Consider the following 15,091-nt stretch of genomic DNA (forward strand, 5'->3'; position numbering starts at 1 on the left):
GCACAAGTCATGCATAAGAAATGATAACCAGGCATCGGCAGTGGCAAGACATTTTAAGGAGAATGGACACTCTATTACACAAATGCAATTTCAAGTTCTGGAAGTGATACCTACCAAAGGAAGCAACAGAGATATAAACAAACTAAGAGCACACCAAGACGCATTTTGGATCGATTGATTGGACGCTCTCACCCCTGGTGGGATGAATGAAGAACTTGATTTGAGCTGCTTTTTGTAGTACCAGAAACCATGAGACGGATGATGCCCCTTAAGTACAGAAAGGATACCATATGGATAAAGATATTGATCTATCCAACCAACACGAGGTGCCACTTCAGCGCAAGATTATCAGATCTATTTTCATTGTTTTTCTTCTGTTTATTTTTCAGTTTTTGATTTGCAATAACTTGAGTCAATCTACAACTCTTCTTCAATCTTCTTTGTATATTCTCCACTTTTTCTCTTCTTTGTCTATTAGGCAAGATATGGAAGCGATCATAAACATATTTTTTCAGTTATATTTTTGTTTTTCTTTAATTTCACTTTTACACATAGCCACAGTACATTGTTTTGATCCTGTCTTTTATTAGTTTGTTTGATTTACCTTTCACAACTTTCTCATTAGGTTACAACCTCTAGTTTTTAATGTTCTATTCATTTTTGGCCGCCTACCAGAAACAGTTCACCAAGATGCTTCCTAGTAACACTGACAGTTATAGGGTGATTATACGTCTCTTACGAGGAGTACGTTTACAAAGGAGTTCCAGTAGTACACGTTTAAAAAGGGTAGGAACCTTGACAAGATGGCACTTTGTTTGCATTACGCCGCGATAACATGTATGTACCATCATCGTTTCCCTGCGGGTGTCACATGCACATATTGAGTATGTATTTCATACACACAGAAAGGTTTTCATTAGTGTTATTTTTCTTAATATGAGCGTTATTTCTCTGAATACGAGATGAGAGTACATCTAGATTTACTTACTAGATACGAGCGCCTGAACATACTGACCCGTTTCTATGGCGACATACTCGATGAGTATCTTTTTGCTGTGTAGCCCTTTTAGCCTAATACACCACTCCAATATGGACGCCGTACGCGAGTTCACTCGCCTTGTCCCGTGCATATAAATAATATCAAGTAAGAGTGGAGTATGGATTGAGGGAGATTCTTTATACCCCTTTGACACACTGTACAGCAGTATTAGTATACACTTTACCTCTATTTTAGGATAACGTTTACACAGATCAGAGCGCTGCAGTCCAGCAGGACACCGTTACCCACACCGTGTCATCATGGGTAAGAACACACATCTTTGTAATGCTATATGTGCATAGTCAACTTTTGAACAAATACGGATTTCGACCTGTTATCTATAAGTATAATACTGATGGGCCACTTACTATTATTATTATTTTTTAGAACTGACACAGAGCGCTGCATTGGCAGGTCAGTCACTCTGCTTTTACCAGACTTTACTGGAAACTTTGATGACACGCATATCTCTTTACGAGCCTTTACAACTATTCTCACTGTTCCCACTCTGTTTCTTTATTTCTTTACAACATCACTTCATCCGCGCCTTGTACATCGGACATGCATGTAATGTATGTACCGTTTATTTCACAATTTGAAATGTAATGAAATGCATTATTACCATTTGCCCATGTGTTTGACACACTGCATCGTACGGCCCGTTCTGTTGATATGGTGTTCACTGATATTGAAATTTGTTGGAATTGCCGCATGACCTTTTCATTATTTGTTTTGGTTTTGTTTTATGGTTTTGTCTGTGTTTTTGAATTTTTTTAATTTTTAATTTCGTAATCATGTTTGGGTATTCCATTATGTTAATACAACGATTATGCTACACATTAGAGATTGTTGAACAGATGCAAATCATGATTTGCAGGCCCTGATGAAGGATATTGTTTTCGAAATGCATTGGCTATATCTTCTTTTTGGTTCCATAAGCATCTGCACTAAAAGGAAAAGTGGATTTAGATTAGATATCGCTGTACATCATTTAAGAATTAAGAAATAAAATTACAATTTGGAAACTATTTATATATCTTTATAAGCTAATTAACAAGTTACTAAGCAGCAACAAATCGAACATTGTGGTACAAGAGAGTGCAGCCCGCACCGCTGGCTTCACGGCCAAGGTCTTTCATTTGGAGTGCCATTCCACGGAGACACCTTTACAGCGGGTTTGCACCCTATTTACTAATGATTTGAACAATTTGGCAACAAATAATCTACATGAAAATAGGCTGTGCCCACTCACTTTGACTCAATCATCACTCAATGGCACAGTGACATCGGCATAGATGCTAGACCAGTAGAAATTGCTGATTATCTGCACCTGTGTCTTGGCTATTCCTAAGTGACCATCTGTTAAATGGCAATGGACAATTTCTAACACCATCCTTTTATGATTCTTAGGTATCATGAGTTTAGATCTGGAAATACCACCGGGGTTAAGGTTGCCTCTATAAAGCAGCCAATGTTTTAAAAAGAAGAAATGGTCCCCCTTTAGGCTGTCCCTCCTCTTAGCTACTACATGTAGAAAAGCTTCTGCTAACAAGGGATCCTTTCTTTTGGCAAAGGCTAGATTAGGAATGATTTCAGGTTCCTTGCCTAGGATTGTTGGATGTTCTTTCTCAGATGCTGTGGGTGATATTTCATCTTCCTCCCCAAAGCCTTTTCCCCCTCTTCCCATTTAGTCAGTCTCTCAGATTTCTTCTTCTTTGGGACGTAATGCCCTTCCCTGTGTCACCTTTTCTCCTGACTTGATTTGATATGCCTCTTTCTCACTATTCTGAATCAGGATTTTTATATCGCCTCTATAGTCAGGGTCTATGACGCCTGCTAGTGCATCCAAGCCATATCGCCAGGCTAGACCAGACTTAGAAGCTAACCTGATCTAAGTACCTGGACAGGGTATTAAAACCAGGCCAGTGGGTACCAGTAATCTATCTGTGGGTTGTACCAATTACCCCTACTACTGCACAAGTCAAACCCAATAGATCACTGTGTAGCTACTGATGGATCAGAGGCTCAGTTGCGAGGTTTTTCAAATCTGAGGGTTCCCCAAATCGTATCAACTGAGCCAAATCCCACTAGTGACACCATATGTGAGGACTAAAAGAGTCAGGGAAATGTGGTGTGTGGAGACCAAACAAGTGAGTATTGCTTTCTATAGAACCAAATAGGGCTAAAACATGCTAGCAATGACCCTAAACAGATGCACACTCTATACTTACCAGGGGGGGGCTCTTCCTAGGTTCATGGTGCTATGTTGCCTATCAAAAAGGAAAGGGAGGAGAAGCTGTCCCTCCACTAAACAAAGAAATAGTTTTTGCTGCTAAAAACACTAACTAGCCCGTAGTCAGGGACCAAAGGTCCCCTTCTTTTACCCAAATCTAAACAATCCAGAGGGAAATTTTGGTCAATTAAATTCCTTTTATTAACCCACAATGCAGTTTGTTCAACAAATAAGGTGTGGGCTGGTTGTCTCTAAAAAATGTAAAAGAAGGATAAATATCTCCATTGCTCAATGCACAAGCCCAGGAGGGGAGTGCAAGAAACCAACTTGTATCCAATGTTGCTCAAAGGATATCAAAACAGAAAAGGTTGACTGGTTTGATGACTTCAATTATTGTGTCATCTTCTTCAGGACCAGAAGGTTTGGAATAGTATTATTCAGAGGGATACATTATTCAAAAGGGTGAGGATCTGGCATCCACCCCATGACCTATAAGGAAAAAGGGACATAAATTGAAGTGGTTACTATATGAGTCAGTTTTACATTGCATCATTACCAAATTCAAATGATGAAGTGGTGCCATATTTGTGGACAGAAGAATGAAATACACACACACATACACACACGCACACACACACACATGCCTGCCTAACTTCCAACTGTCAAATGGATGCTGGCTCAGTACTCTGGATCAAAAGGGCAGTCGGAAGTGCCAAATATAAAGAACACCTGACTGTTGGTAAAACAAGAACATAAAATTGAGGTTGGTGCTTGTAATGCTAGGCACCCTTTGTTGTGTGCAACCACACTGGGATATTTGTGGATTATCCAGTAGAGGCCAGAGGAGGGAATCAAAATACTTCTGTGGGCTGTCATAATGTGGACTCATGCACTTACCTTCTGATGCAATGGTTCTATCCTGTGTGTCTGTACCCGATACGCGTCCGTATTCAGAGTCAAAGTTTGTTGGGAGTTGCTTAGCAATGTGTGTTTGAGCATGCACGGTCATGTGACCTCCACAACCCCTCCACTGTGCCTCACGGCAACACTGGTGGGAGTCAGGGCCATCTTGGACTGGTTTACAACAGTCTTGGGTGCCTATTCTATGTGTGGTATTGCGGCGGGCTGTCAGCCTATTAGAGTATATTTTGGTGCAGATAAATGGACCATCCATTCTGTTTTGCCCATGAAAACTATAGATGACAGGATTTAGAATGTATTTAATACATTTTAAAAAATGCAACAAAATATGTTTTAATAAAATAATTAATTGTTTCGGGACCAGATTTGGTGTCCCCAAGGCTGGGAGCATATTGCCCAAGGCAATGGTGGAGTTAACTAGTGCAAAAAAAGGTCTCCTCTTTTGGGATCTTGGCGTAAAGCACCTTGATATCCATGGTGACTAGTCATTGAGTCTCTTGATCGAATGTCAGTGGAATTCTTCGCAAAGGACTCCATTTTGGGGATCTCGTCTCGAATAAAAAATTGACAAATTGAGAAAGAGGTTCCAAGACTGAATTTATTCCAGACATGAGAGTTTGTCCCAGGGATGGGTCAACTCCTTTATGAATTTTTGGTAGCACATAGAATGCCGGTATACGTGGATAGCTTGGTCTAAGGAAAGTGTCTTCTTTTGCTCTAATGTAGCCTTTAGCTTCCACATTTTTCAATAATGGGTACAATGAAAGACCTGATGTCAGGTGTCAGGTCTGGGGATAACCTCTGGTAGCTGTTGTGATCAGAAAGCAACAGGTTTACCATATGGTTACAATCAGTTGGATTCATGATGATGGTAACACCGCTTTTGTCTGTGGGCTTAATCACAATTTGGCTGTTGTTGGCCAAGTCGGTAAGGGCAGCAGTTCTTGTTTTGAACAGTTGTTATGCACAAAAGGAATATCTTTTTCCATGTTTTCGCTCTTCAGTAGGGCTTGTTCAAAAGTTACAGACTTGGGGGTGGTGCTATACAATGGAGGAATGAAAACAAGATGTTGGTCATAAACCAGTAGTGTCTGACTGGGTTTCCATTTCTTGGTACCAAAGAATTGTTTGAGCATGATCTTCTGCATCATTTGTGTGAGTTCTATCCCTGTTTGAAAGGCATCTTATTTTGTTGTGGGCACACATTATAAGCCTTTCTCTAGGATCTGAGATTCGGCTTTTGATAGAGTTTGTGGAGAGATTGACTATCAATGTAGGTTTGATGTAGAATCCCCCTACTCCAGGTGACCTGTGGGGATTCGGTCTACCACTGCAGTCTACCTCTGCTGCCGCACTGGTCTAAAAAAAGAAATGCACATGATGGCCCTGTCATGGGTCTGTACATGAAGGCCTGGCTCTTGTGTCCTTGTCGGAGCTGTTGCTGAAATAGTTCCAATCAGATGACCTGGACCTTGACCGTTATGTAAGCTCTATTAGTATGTTGTGAGTTTTGAGAATAGTCATCACTTCGTGCCTGTTTAGCCTCTGCTTTGTACCAACCCTCAGAGGTGTAGGGGAAAGCCTAGTGTGTGCGTGAAAGATGATAGGTCTTTTTTCAATTTTGTGGTCTATTTAAAGTGGTTCAGATCTCTAAATTCTTTCATCCTTGCTTCTAGTGCTGTCAATGTATTGTGAAAGTTCTCCAGAACCATCTGGTTTTTGATCATGTCCGGTTTGTCTTGTAGTTCACTCATCCATTTTTCAGACACTGTTATAGCTGTATTTATGATCAAAATCAACCATACACAGGTGCATTTGTTAGAGATAAATGACAAGTCTTTCCTGAATTGGATGTTCTCAAGTAAGATTCTGGGTTTGATACGGATGATCAACCCATTTGGCGCTGCATGCGCACAGATATACTCTGTCATGAATGCCCCATGTAGTTCAGCCTGTATCAATTTTTTGTTTATTATTTCAAGTACATTCCATTCATCAGTGTTTGTGATGGATTGTATTGTGGCATTGGTCCCTAGAATTCAAGGGTTAGCCAAGATGCCCTCTACCAGGTCCTCTGCGAAGGCGAGGTAGTTTTGGTCTGCCATAATCGGTTTTCTGTCCCTGCGGCTTCCAAAGTTTACAAAGGAACAGAACGATAGTATTGGAGAGGAAGGTGTCAATCCAGAGGTGGAAGGGTGTTGTGGGGGGCCTGGAGGGCCCATGCAGGGTTTTAGGATAGCTTTGGTATTATGTGACAGGAGAAGGGTGTCTTCTCCTCTGGGTCGTCTTGTTCAATCCGAGCAGTCGCATGCGACTGCTCAAAGTAAACACTAAAAGAGTCATGGAAATGTCATTCAAGAAGCAATTACCTTCTCAACCATTATAAACAAGATCTGTAGGTAACACACATGGGGTGTGTGGAGAAGAAAATATTGCTTTCTATAGAATCAAATAAGACTAAAGCGTGCCAGCACTGACTATCAGGGGGTGCTCTCCCTAGGTTCAAGGTGCTGCACCACCTTTCTAAAATAAAGGGAGAAGAAGCTGTCCCTCCACTGATCCATGAGAGTTTCGTCTAAGCAGATCCTCCGCTGCTCATCCAGAACCATCAAGGACCACATCCACACTCTTTCTCCAGCCTTGGCCGATTTCTGCAATCACTGCTTTGCCACTGGAACCTTCCCATCCCGCTTAAGCACTCCCTTGTGCACCCCCTTCTAAAGAAGCCCTCTGCCAAGCCTTCCTCTCTGTCTAACTATCAGCCAATCTCCATTACTCCTTTCCTGGGCAAACTCCTGGAAAAGCTTGCCATCTCCCAGCTTAATCTGCATACTGAATCTGTTGATTGTCTTCATGACCACCAGTCTGGCTTCAGAGTTGACAGAAGCATGGAAACTGCTTTCCTTTACACCCATGAAGACCTGCTCTCTAATCTTCACTCAAATCTTCCTTCTGTCCGCACTCTCCTCAATCTATCCTCTGCTTTTGATACAGTCAACCATGCCATCCTGCTCAGTCATCTCCGTGACAACCTGGGTTTCACTAATCAGGCCCTAGGCCTGGTTGAACTCCTTTATCTCCGACCGATCCGCCCAGGTCCAACTGGGGTCTTTCCTCTCTTCTATCTCTCTCACTACTTGTGATGTTCCCCAGGGGTCTTACCTTTCTCCCTGGCTTTTCAACCACTACCTGGCACCTCTTGCCCACCGCATCACTACTTTCTGCTCCAATTTTCAGTGTTATGCAGATGACACCCAGCTCTCTCTCAGGTTCCCCTCAGTCGCCTCTGCTCTTTCTCTCATACCAGACTGTCTGGCCATAATTCTGGAATGGTGTGCCACCAATTATCTCTGCCTTAATGCCAGTAAGACTGAGATCCTCCTCATCGGGGCACCTGTTCCCTCCTTTCCTCTCTATCTCTGGCTGCCCACTCTGGGCCCTCTTCCTGCTCCTTCCTGTGAGGCTAAGAACCTTGGTGTCATCTTCGACTCCACCCTCTCCTTCTCTCCTCACATCTCCCATGTTTCTAAGAAGTCAAACTATCAGCTGAACCTCCTCAGAGGTATTCTTCCTTTTCTCACTTTCCCCCAGAAGCTCACTGTCTCCAGAGCCCTGATACTCTCTAGGCGGGATTACTGCTGACCTCCTGGCTGATTCAGAATCTGCACTGGTTACCTGGCAACTCTCTGATCCTGGGCCCAGGTCCCTCCCCCGCTGGTCACACACACCTGCAATGCCTGCCTGGCTTCCCCCGCAATTGGGGACTGTTTCTGTATCCCTTCACTCCCACTACCAACACTTGGCACCTGATGTCTGCACTCACATTTGCACTTGCCACCTGCTGGCCGTTACTTTACTTATTGTTATTATTCTATTCCCATATACTTCACTGTCCCTCCCCCCGCACTTTTCCCCCTCACCCCATCTCATGCACTTGCACGATCTGAATGACACCCGGCCTAGTATGATCGTTGTCTGTCCTCCCTTTGTTCCCCCTCCCTTGCCTTGTCGCAACTTGAAACACTTGTGTATAGGCGCGTTATAAATGCCATATCATATCATATCCTCTTTCTAAATCTGCCTGCCTCTACTCTTCGACCTTTACAACTTATCCAGAACAGGACTGCAAGACTTGACCTAGGGCTCAAGCCAAGGGATCGTATCTCTCGAGCTCTGAAATCCCTCCACTGGATCCCTTTGGCTGCAAGGTTCAAGTTCAAGGTCCTGTGCATCGTCCACAAGGCTTTCTGGGGCCTGGGACTGCACTGGTTCATAGTCATAACATCGAAAAAAAAAAGTCGAAAGTCATAATATCGAAGAAAAAAAACATAGAAAAACAAAAAGTCGAATTTCTTTTTTAATACGTTTTTTATTCGAAATGGGGGGGTTCCCCCCAACCCCCCTTTTTTTTGTTTTTACCTTTTTTTTTATATACGAGAGCCAAAAAATAAATATAAATAAAACAATAAATAATTCGACTTTTTTTTTTCTACTATTTTTTCTCGATTCTTTTGTCTTTCAACATTTTATTTTCGATATTTTGACTGCACACCGACTGCACTACCTCCAACTTTCACTTCCTAAACATATTTCGTCTCGAGCTCTCCACTCATCCACCTCCAACTCTCTGAGGGTCAGATTCTACTCCAAGCAGAGAGTGGGGACCAGATCTCTCTCCTCGGCTGGGGCCTCCCTCTGGAACTCTGGAACAGCCTCTCTGCCTCTCTCAAACTTGAGCGGAACCACTTCCAGTTCTGGTGTTAAACCGTATTCACATGAATACTGCCTGATTATGTATATTGGCCTAAGACATTCGCATTTGTATTAAAACCTATGATTAACTTGATTTAGATAGAATTGACTTCACTGCCATCTTGAAAACATCTGCCATTTTGATCCCAACTCCTGCTGCCTGTTCAGAAATGATTAACCATGTTTTCAGCTGCCACTGAGCAGAATGACCTTTGAGCCTATGCCAACACTACGACTGCCAAAAGCAAAAATGTTTGTCCTGTGCAAAGAGACCTTGTAGTCAAAATGAACTCCCATTCAAAGTGTTATCTGTGCCTACAGACTCATCCTCTTTCAAACAATGACACACAAAGCAAAGCAACTACAGCCGTGTGTTTTGGAAGAAATCCTTTATGCATCTCTTGGAACAGGACTTATCCTAAAACTCAAGAAACAAGGGAAGATCAACACAGCTGAATACAACAAAGTTTGCCAGTATTATATCTTTAAAGAACCTTGGAGCCACAGTGAACCTCAATTCAAGTGTTGTCTGCATCAATAGCTTCAGCCATATACAAACATCAGAACTGAATGGCAGACAAACTAAAACCACTGACTGAATTCCAAAAAGCTGTGAGTAAGGAGTTTCATTTAAACCTGATATTTTGAAAGTTTTATAACTTTGTATCATAGACTAAAATATTGTCTCGAGTGCGGGAAACCAAGCTCCAAGTGTTGTTTGCAATAAACTATTGAATTTGTTTCTTGAAACTGGGCTTAACTTGAGCTGGGGAACCAACATCACCATTGAATCTCCAAGGATAGGACAACATGTCAAAAGTGTAAACTAATATTGTTATATTTGTCATGTGAACTGGGCACAAACCCAAATTTGTAACTTATTAGTTTGGACCAGGACTGTGTATAAATACTACATGTTTTGTGATGACTAGTACTCTCACCCCTCACTGTGTCTGCTGGAACACACTGCGAGGTGCTTGGAAGCCAGATAGCTATCTATCAGAAAAAAGTTATATTCATAACGTTGACTTTGTGACTGGAGGATTCAATTTTTGGTGGTACTAATCCTCAATATTCTTTCCTGATCTATCACTGGAAGCCACTCAGACCTTCCTTTTTGCTTCCACTTTCTCTCTTGCTCTCCCCTGGTTACTCTGGCCACTGGTCACCTGGCTACCCTCTGAACTCGGGCCCAGGCTCCTGCATGTCCAGATACCCTTGCATTGCCTCCGGGCTCCCGAGCACTTAAGGGTCTGTAACTGCAACTCTACAGTCCCTCTTCTCTGCACGTATGAGCCACCCGCAGGCTGCACTTATTGAGGTACCTACATTTCTCTCTCCCCCCAACCAGCACTTCTCCCCTTCCTCTTCCCAGCACTTGTGTGATCTGAATAACACAAGGCCTAGTAAGATCATTGTTTTGTCCTCCCTTTGTTTTGTCCTCATTGTCTTGTCACGCCTAGAAACACTTGTGTACAGGTGCGTTACAAATGACGTACCATTGCCTTGTATCACCTTGGCAGTGAGAGATACCTGCAGCAGTTCCTTGACAGGTTACAGGGTATTGGCTGTGTGAGCTTCCCCAGAAGTGCCCCGTCTCTTCAGCGCCACAACAGTGTGAGGTTCCTGCAGAAGAAAACCTTTGGTGGTATAGGACCACAAGGTAGCACTGTCAATGCTGTAGGACTCTAGCAGTGTGCGGTTCCTACAGCATACTCTGTCACATATACTAGGCACTAGCTCTATCATGTACTGGTGTTATGTACAGACTACTTAAGTGAGAGATGACATGACATTAAAGTGATCTTGAGTTCATAGTGCTTGTTGTGATGAGTCTGGACTACTCGTCCTTCTCCCCAGAGGGGAGCCACCCCCTTTGAGACTAGGGAGGTGAGCCTGCTAAGCGAGACCCTCCCCAGGCATCTGGGCAAGGATAAGGACTCCCATTCTGGAAAGGAACTCCTGGTCCCGAAACCCTTGTCCGCTTACATTAGAGTCAGAAAGATTGTAGTTAGTTCTGTTTTGACTCCAAAAAAGTAGTGACATTTCTTCAATCTCTTCAGCTTCAGGTAATGCTGGATCTCTCTTCAATGCCACAGTAAAATAAGAACGACACACTCCTTTTGTTTGTCATGATGTATATAAAACCAGGAAGAACTTTGAATGGGGAGCAGATAATCCTACACAGAGGGGAGCTTCTGACAGGAAGACATCCTCGAGGGGCAGAGCCATGATAGACTGCAGGGCCAGCAGTAGCAAGCAGAGCAAACAAAGCGCTTGCAAGATGCCGGAAGGATGGTAACATGACAGACAAGGAGGCCTGGGTCACACAGGAGACTGGGACAGTAAAGCAACCTTCTTGCCTGGTGGCAACACCACTTGGAAAATGTGGTGGGCATGGGGCCTGTTAACTGACACCGAGACCAGACTGCAGTGGAGAGACCAAATCACTGGACTTCACACATGAAGTGCATTGGCTGCCGAGCTGGACAGTGGAAGGGAAGCACACGCTTCCGTAAAGGTGACACCACTGAAAGGGGCGAACAGTGTGAATCAATGATGAGAAGCCACAAGGTTACAGAAGCCATATAAATCCAAAAAGAGACAAGGCAAGCTTATCAGAGGGCTGGAGGGCTTTGCAAAACCAAAAGACATTGGGCCTCATTACGAGGTTGGAGGTAGCCATGGTGCTACCATGCTACTCCCTTACCGCATTCCGGGTCTGGATTCCCCGGTATTTCCCCATTCAGGGAACCCATCCCCATTCGAGCCCCCATAGGGCTCAATAGGAATGGGGGGCATGCTAATAACGGGCCCATTAATAACGGGCCTGTTATTAGCATGCTGGTCCTTTAGCGGCTCCCGCTAAGGGCGCCTGGTAAAACCAGCCACCCTTAGCGGGACCCGCTACAGGACCTCGTAATTTGGAGGTAAGGGTTAATAGCACCGGCACCTTTACCGGCGCCGTTAACCCCTTACCTCCAACCTCGTAATGAGGCCCATTGACACTGAAGACTGGAGAAGCCACAATGGTTACGGGAGCCCGGAAAACCTGAGTGGACAGTCCTCATACCGAGGCCTTTCCAAAGCAAGCCTGACATAGGGCCAGAGGACTTTGGGGAGTCCTGAAAGCAAGCAGCTAGTGAATAGGATTGGGAAGAGAGAGAACCTGGAGAGTTCAAGTGTTGGAAAAAAAGACAAGGATACAGTCAAGCACAAAGTGGGAAATGGTGTCATTGTGTTAAGGAAATCTGGTCTTTCTTGAGACAAATTAAACCATATGAAACACATCTAAAGACTTAAAAAGGTGGCATACAGAACCTGCAGAGATGCCGAGGACTCTACTGCAAGAATTGATTAACTTTGCCAGAACTTTGCCAAACTTTTAAAACATTCATCTTGGAGAAGAGATACAAGTATGAGGCTGTCATAAATCACCAATGTATCAACTGAAAAGGATACGGTAACCAAAAAAGGATACAATTTGGTAGGGCTCTTCCGGATCCTATTTTCACATGACTTGATTGTAGGCAGGTCAAATTAGACCTTCCAAATGATACAACTCTCTGACTGGATGAAACAGGCAGAAAGATGGATCACTGGAAAGGGCGTGGGAAGTGTGTAGGAAGTATGCCTAGGATAGATAAAGTATCATAAGAAACTGTCCCAATCGAATTACTAAGATAACACAGTATTAGCATTAATTCAGACCCTGACCTTATGGCAAAAACTGAAGTAATCCACAAAAGTTTCTTGAAGAAAACCAGGAGTTGAACAAACGACAAAGGAAGGGAAGATTAGTAAGAGAGACTTATCCCGAACGGCATGAGGCTCTCGCTAGATACCGGGTTGGTGCACCACAGGATAGCGTCCAAAGTACTGTGCACAATCACCTTCCAATAGTTCATGAAATACTTCCTTTCCCACGATGAACAAAAATTAGAATTTCACCTGTTAACTGTCACAGGTACCAAAGGTTCAGAATATTTCAGAAAACCACATGCAGGATTGCACGCGATAGAATACACGCAGCTCAGGACAGCCGCGCTCGCAGACAACGTCCGTGTGGAGATTTGGCACGCGAACAGGATTCACGCAGCTCAGGACAGCCGCGCTTGCAGACAGCGTCCGCGTGGAGATTTGACATACGAACCGGATTCACGTTGCTCAGGACATGCGCCCTTGCAGACACCGTCCGCGTGGAGATTTGGCACGCGAACAGGATTCACGCAGCTCAGGACAGCCGCGCTTGCAGACAGCGTCCGCGTGGAGATTTGACACACGAACAGGATTCACGCAGCTCAGGACAGCCGCGCTCGCAGACAGCGTCCGCGTGGAGATTTGGCACGCAAACAGGATTCACGCAGCTCAGGACAGCCACGCTTGCAGACAGCATCCGCGTGGAGATTTGGCAAGCGAACAGGATTCACGCAGCTCAGGATAGCCACGCTTTCAGACAGCGTCCGCGTGTAGATTTGGCACGCGAACAGGATTCACGCAGCTCAGGACAGCCGCGCTTGCAGACAGCGTCCGCGTGGAGATTTGGCACGCGAACAGGATTCACGCAGCTCAGGACAGCCGCGCTTGCAGACAGCGTCCGCGTGGAGAAGTGGCACGCGAACAGGATTCACGCAGCTCAGGACAGCCGCGCTTGCAGACAGCGTCCACGTGGAGACTGGGCACGCGAAAAGGATACACGCAGCTCCGGAATTAGCATGTGGAGGAAACACGCTCAAAATAGGCCAAAGAAGTTGCTGAAGGGAATGCGAGAACGCAGGTCCGGAGTTCAGCTACCAAAACGCCAAAATTGACTTAATCAGAAGCAGCGATCGGAGTTTCCACGCTGCTTATGTACGCACTGCCGTGATACACGTGACGGACCTAAGTCACGTGAAATTTAACGACGTGAAAAATGCAGACGTCGTTTTCCGGGCAATGCATCGAACAACCTCCATTTTGAGTAGAATGGTCTAGTGGTTCTATGGGCGTAACTCATTTTGTATGGAGAGGTCGTTCCTGGTCCAGAGATATGTCCAGCAGGCATGACAGTGCCACCCCCCAAAGGAGCAGCCTCTCCCCTTTTCGAGTGGAATCGCCTTAATAACGCTGGAGCATGAATGTTAAACAGAGGTTCCCAGGATCTATCCTCGGGACCATAACCTTTCCAATCCACCAGATAATACGGTTTCCCAGACCGTAACCTCATGTCCAGAATGTCTTGTACTTCATATTCGTCTGACCCTTTCACAGAAATAGCAACAGGCCGTATAGGCAATCTAGTAGCATCCGAGCACGGTTTGATGAGTGACACGTGGAATACAGGATGCACTTGCCACCGTTGTGGCAATGCCAGACGGACAGCAGCCAGATTTATAACGTGGAGCACTTCATATTGCCCGATGTATTTAGGCAACAATTTCTTTTTACCGGGTATCCTCAAGTTTTTTGTGGACAGCCATACCTTCATACCTGCTTTGTAGGCAGGTGCAGGGATTCTATGAGCATCGGCATAGGTCTTATCTCATTTTTTAGCTTGCTCCAATTGCTGCTTAACTTTCTTCTGTAGACTCTTAAGATCTCTAAAATTACGTCCTGCTGCAGGAGTATCCAAAGACAAACTGGAATCCAAAGGAATGGATCGTGGGTGTTGCCCATACAAAGCATAGAAAGGTGAAGTACCTATGGCACTATGGTAGGAATTGTTATAGGCGAACTCCGCTGCCGGCAGAACATTGAGCCAATCTGACTGAAACTGCAGGCACAAACATCGCAGATATTGTTCCCTAGTGCAATTGACTCTCTCAGTCTGTCCATCCGTTTGAGGGTGATAAGCACCAGACAATCTGTCATCAATTAGTAATGCCAAATTTAGTGCTCTCCAAAAACGTGACGCAAATTGTGAGCCCCTGTCAGTGATTATCACTGAAGGTAGACCAAAAAAACGGAATATATGCTGGATGAATAGATCAGCCAGACCAGCACCTGTTGGTACACCAATACAGGGGATAAAAAGTGCCAATTTTGTAAAGTAGTCCACCACCACCCATATGGTATCGTAGCCTTTATTTCTTGGAAGTTCTACCACAAAATCCATTGATATCATGTCCCATGGTTTTTTAGGAACAGGTCGAGACTGGAGTAAACCC

This window comes from Ambystoma mexicanum, chromosome 2q (genome assembly GCF_040938575.1).
Source record: "Ambystoma mexicanum isolate Mex_15411 chromosome 2q, UKY_AmexF1_1, whole genome shotgun sequence".
Lineage (NCBI taxonomy): Eukaryota > Metazoa > Chordata > Amphibia > Caudata > Ambystomatidae > Ambystoma > Ambystoma mexicanum.